General features: G+C 37.2%; 1 protein-coding gene across 2 annotated transcripts in view; it reads right to left on the reverse strand.

Annotated features, from left to right (window-relative positions):
• Positions 1-3,863, reverse strand: part of GSDMC (gasdermin C) — a 39,553-nt gene extending 35,690 nt beyond the window's left edge. For both annotated transcript variants that reach the window (XM_055349224.2, XM_063709494.1), the window contains exon 1: positions 2,753-3,863. The gene's annotated coding sequence lies outside the window, so the exon portion shown is untranslated. The remainder of the gene's footprint in view (positions 1-2,752) is intronic.
• Positions 3,864-6,000: the final 2,137 nt, after the last annotated feature.

Consider the following 6,000-nt stretch of genomic DNA (forward strand, 5'->3'; position numbering starts at 1 on the left):
GAGAAAAACATAAAGGGCATCCAAATTGGAAAGGAAGAAGTCAAATTGTCCTTGTTTGTGGATGATGTGGTCTTATATATGGAACAAACTAAAGATTCCAACAACAAAAAACTATTAGAAGTTATAAATTTATTAAAGTTGCAGGATACAAAATCAACATCCAAAAATCAGTAGCACTTCTATATGCCAACAGAGAAGAATCTGAAAAAGAAATCAAGAAAGTAATTCCATTTACAAGAGCTACAAATAAAATTAAATTCTTAGGAATTAATTTAACTGAAGAAGTGAAAAATCTCTTCAATGAAAACTATAAAACACTGATGAAAGAAACTGAAGAGGACACAAAAAATGGAAACATATTCCATGTTCATAGATTGGAAGAATCAATATTGTTAAAATGTCCATACTATCCAAAGCAATCTTCAGATTCTATGAAAATTATATCAAAATATCAATGACATTCTTCACAGAAAGAGAAAAAACAATCCTAAAATTTATATGGAAACACAAAAGACCCAGAATAACAAAATCTATCCTGAGCAAAAAGAGCAAAACTCAAGGAATCATATTATCTGACATCAAATTATACTACAGAGCTACAGTAACCAAAACAGCATGGTACTGGCATGAAAACAGACACACAGACCAAAGAAATAAAATTGAGAACCCAGAAACAAATCCATATACCTACAGTGAGCTCATTTTTTACCAAGGTGCCAAGAACATACATTAGAGAAAGGACAGTCTCTTCAATAAATGGTGCTGGAAAACCTGGATATTCATATGCAGAAGACTGAAACTAGACCACTCTCTCTCATCATGTACAAAAATAAAATCAAAATAGATTAAAGACTTCAATGTAAAGCCTCAAACTGTGAAACTACTACAGGAAAACACTGGGGAAACTCTCCAGGACATTGGTCTAGGCAAAAATTTCTTAAGTGATACACCACCAGCACAGGCAACCAAAGCAAAAATAGACAAATTGGATCTCATCAAGTTACAAAGCTTCCCTCCAGCAAAGGAAAAGATCAACAACAGAAAAAGACAACCCACAGAATGGGAGAAAATATTTGCAAACTTCCCATCTGATAAGGGAATAATAACCAGAAAATATAAGGAGCCCACACAACTCTATAGGAAAAAATCTAATAATCGGATTAAAATATGGGCAAAAGAGTTGAATAAACATTTCTCAAAGGAATACATACAAATGAAAAAAAGGCATATGAAAAGGTCCTCAACATTATTAGTTATCAGAAAAATGTAAATCAAAACTACAATGAGATATCATCTCACCCCTGTTAAAATGGCTTATATCTAAAAGATAAGTAATAAAAAATGCTGGAGAGAAGGTAGAGAAAAGGGAAACTTGTACCCTGTTTGTGGGAATGTAAATTAGTACAGCCACTATGGAGAACAGTTTGGACCTTCCTCAAAAAGCTAAAAATAGAGCTGCCATACAACCCAGCAACCTCTCTGCTGGGTGTACACCCAAAAGAAAGAAAACCAGTATATTGAAGAGATATCTTCACTCCCATGTTTGTTGCAGCACTGTTCACAATAGCCAAGATTGGGAAGCAATGCAAGTGTCCATCAACAAATGAACGGGTAAACAAAATGTGGTACATATACATAACAGAGTACTACTCAGCCATAAAAAAGAATGAGATTGGCTGGGTGCGGTGGCTCATGCCTGTAATCCCAGCACTTTGGGAGGCTGAGGCAGGTGGATCACCTGAGGTCGGGAGTTCAAGACCAGCCTGACCAACATGGAGAAACCCCGCTCTACTAAAAATACAAAATTAGCCAGGCGTGGTAGTGCATGACTGTAATCCCAGCTACTTGGGAGGCTGAGGCAGGAGAATCACTTGAACCCAGGAGGCGGAGGTTGCAGTGAGTCGAGATTGCACTGTTGCACTCCAGCCTGGGCAACAAGAGCAAAACTCCGTGTCAAAAAAAAATGAGATCCTGTCATTCGCAACAACATAGATGGGACTAGAGGTCATTAAGTGAAATAAGCCAGGCACAGAAAGACAAACTTTACAATGTTCTCACTTATTTATGAAAGCTAAAAATTAAGACAATTGAAGTTATGGAGATAGAGAGTAAAATGATGGTTACCAGAGGCTGGGAAAGATATTAGGGGGTGGGAGGGAGGTGGGGATGCTAAATGAGTACAAAAAAAATAGACTGAATAAGATCTAGTATTTCTGAATAAGATCTAGTATTTGATAGCACAACAGGGTGACTATAGTCAATAATTGTACAGTTAAAAATAACTACAACAGTATAATTGTATTGTTACAATTAAGAGTATAATTGTATTGTTAACAATTATAACAAATAGGAATAGGACTTCCTAACTACATGGAATTCAGTTTTTGAACATTCTAAATATGTTCAATAATGAAGAGAGACAGAATTTTCAACAGTTCATGTAAAAGTCCTGATGTGACCATTTCAATTCTCTGACATGGGCCATGTAAGAGGTCACTGGACAGCAGAGAATAATGAGAATATAAGATGCTTCTTTAAGACTGCACCTGTGCAATAATGTATCGAAGATATATTCCTTAGCCTTACATGCTATCAGGAATTCTCCATTATTAAGACGAACTTAACTTCCTTTTCAGTCAAATTCTGTAGGAAAAAAAACTCTTTCGACTCATTTCACAAACCCATCCAGAACATTTTTGTCGCTGATGATAGTAATCTTTTCTTTTTCATCCCCGATCCCATTAGGACTTACCAGATTATATGTCCCTTTGTCCTGTAGAGAAATAGCACGATTGGCCGGGCACGGTGGCTCACGTCTGTAATCCCAGCACTTTGGGAGGCTGAGGCCGGTGGATCACGAGGTCAGGAGTTCAAGATCAGCCTGGCCAAGATGGTGAAACCCTGTCTCTACTGAAAATACAAAAATTAGCCAGGAGTGGTGGCAGGCGCCTGTAATCCCAGCTACTTGGGAGGCTGAGGCAGAGAACTGCTTGAACCCGGGAGGCAGAGGTTGCAGTGAGCTGAGACCATGCCGCTGCACTCCAGCCTGGGCGACTCCGTCTCAAAAAAAAAAAAGAGAGAGAGAAATAGCACAATTGAGTAGGGCCCCTTCCAATCTTCAGACCTCCTGCAGTCAAGTAGAAATTGTCAGACAAACTCCAGGACCAGATCAATGTGATTCTGTTCACTGTTCTCTTCTCACCAATGGGTCCCTGACTCAATTTCCAATGCAGTATCCTGGAAAAATAAGCACAGGAGGGCCCTCTTCATTTCCAGAAGAGTAAGTCTGGAACTAGTTCTGGATCACAGAACCTTAGCTCTCAAGTCCTTCTCAGCAAAAAGTCTGTGGAACAAAATCAAGTGGCATCTAATTATGTATCTCCTGAATCAGAATTAAAAAGGCTTCTTCAGAGTCACACCCATTTCCTTTCACATACAGAACTAGCTGAGCAAGTCTTTGATTCATGGATTCCCAGCAACTCTAGCTGGAACAACTTCTTTGGCTTGTATTCCTCTGGTATATGTGCTGAATTTAGAATTCAATCATTGGACACCAGGAAAGGCAACTTCAGCAGGAGGGACAGGCATTAGCGCCAGGGCCCTGGGAAGCACCTCTGAACTGCCTACATGTGGGGCTCTGTACAACAGGAATTACTGTGCTTAATGCCTCCTCTGTGTTAAGTACCATGCATGTATTATCTAAATCCAATCTTACAACAATCTTTATTTTAAAGATAAATAAAAAGGAGATTTGTGAAAGGAATTAAAAACTTGCCTGAAACCCATGTCCTTTCCAATTACTCCCTATGGGTTTCAAGATGAAGTAAAGTGCCTATAGGAGCAGAAACTGTATAAACAGGATTGCTACACCTTTAAGTTTTGAGTAACTTCCTGGAACTGACACTCAATACAGCAACATTCCTTTCAGCTGACAGTATTTCACAATGCATTTACTTTACTTTTGTTTTCTTTTAATATTCATAAAAGTCTTATGCCTTCCCTTTCCACTGTAAGAACCTGATATGCACTTCACTTGGGACAAAGCTCAGACTGTGCTTTCTGCATATCACCACCAGACAAGATGTTCCAAATTAACTTTCACACTCTATAATTTCCATCGTAAAAACTATAGACTTGAAATATAAAATTATAATTACATACATAACCCTTCTGTGTACCAACATTCTATAGGCCCCAACCTGCTATTGGGTATTCCAGAAGTCGGAGAAAAGTAACTTAGCTGTTTGGGAACAGTTATGTGAGTCACATCAACCTAAATAACAGATAAAGAAAAGCTCTCTAAAAGACAGTGATATTTATTCAAGAATGAGCATTGCAATGGGAATATGCGTGCCATCACAAACTATGTGTGTATTCAGACAGGTAAGGGAAGAAAAAAGTTTTAAAAAGAAAAATAAGAAGGATTACACAATTGTTTTGAATCAATTATCTTTGCTTACAAGGATCAGTAACAAAGGTGGCACCAGTCCAAGGTTAGACAGGCAGTTGGCGGACAGATGTCCTGGCAGAAGTATTTTTTGTTTAAGGTTGCAATAGCCTTTGTGCAAAGCTGTAGTTTTTAGTTTTGTTTTGTCTTTAATTTTTATGGGTACATAGATGTATATATTTATTTATGGGATATATGGGATATTTTAATACAGGCATACAATGTATAATAATCACACCAGGGTAAATGAGGTATCTATCATCTCAGATATTTATTTTTTGTGTTAAAATACTATACTCTTTTAGTTATTTTTAAATGTACAATTAAATTATTATTGACTATAGTCAATAATATATTGTGCTATCAGACATTAGATCTTACTCATTCTAAATCTTTTTGTACTCATTAACCATTCCCCCTACCCCTGCAAACCCACCCCACTACCCTTCCTAGCCTCTGGTAACCATCATTCTATTCTCTATCTCCGTAAGTTCAGTTGTTTTAATTTTAGCTTTCACAAATAAGAGAGAACATGTAAAGTTTGTCTTTCTGTGCTTGGCTTATTTCAGTTAACATAATGACCTCCAGTTCCATCCATGTTGTTGCAAATGACAGGATCTCATTCTTTTTATGGCTGAATAGTACTCCATTATGTATACGTACCATTTTTTTTATTCATTCATTTGTTGATGGACACTTGGATTGCTTCCAAATCTTGGCCATTGTGAATGGAACTGCAATAAACATGGGAGTGCAGATATCTCTTCAATATATTGATTTCCTATTTTGGAGGTATATACTTAGCAGTGGGTTTGCTGGATCATACGATAGTTCTATTTTCAGTTATTTTGAGGAAGGCCCAAACTGTTCTCCATAGTAGTTGTACTAATTTACATTCCCACAAACAGTGTCCAAGGGTCCCCTTTTCTCCACATCCTCTCCAGCCTGTTATTGCCTGTCTTTTGGATAAAATCCATTTTAACAGATGTGAGATAATATCTCATTGTAGTTTTGATTGGTGTTTCTCTGATGATCAATAATGTCAAGCACATTTTCATATGCGTGTTTGCCATTTGTATGTCGTCTTTCAAGAAATGTCTATTTAGAACTTTTGCCCATATTTTAATTGGTTTATTAGATGTTTTCCTGTATAGTTGTTTGAGCTCCTTGTGTGTTCTGCTTACAAATCCTTTGTCAGATGCTTAGTTTGCAAATATTTTCTCCCATTCTTTGGGTTTTCTTCTTCTGTTGTTGATTGTTCTTTGCTAGAAGGAAGCTTTTTACTTTGATATGGTTGCATATGTCCATTTTTGCTTTGGCTGCCTGTGCTTGTGGGGTATTACTCAAGAAATGTTTGCCCATTCCAATGTCCTGGAGAGTTTCCCCAGTGTTTTATTGTAGTAGTTTCATAATTTGAGTCCTTAGATTCAATTATTTAATCTATTTTAATTTAGTTCTTGTATATAGTGAGAGATAAGGGTCTAGTTTCAGTCTTCTACATGTGGATGTCTAGTTTTTGCAACACCATTTATTGAAGAGACTGTCTTTTCCCC

This window comes from Gorilla gorilla, chromosome 7, assembly GCF_029281585.2.
Source record: "Gorilla gorilla gorilla isolate KB3781 chromosome 7, NHGRI_mGorGor1-v2.1_pri, whole genome shotgun sequence".
Classification (NCBI taxonomy): domain Eukaryota; kingdom Metazoa; phylum Chordata; class Mammalia; order Primates; family Hominidae; genus Gorilla; species Gorilla gorilla.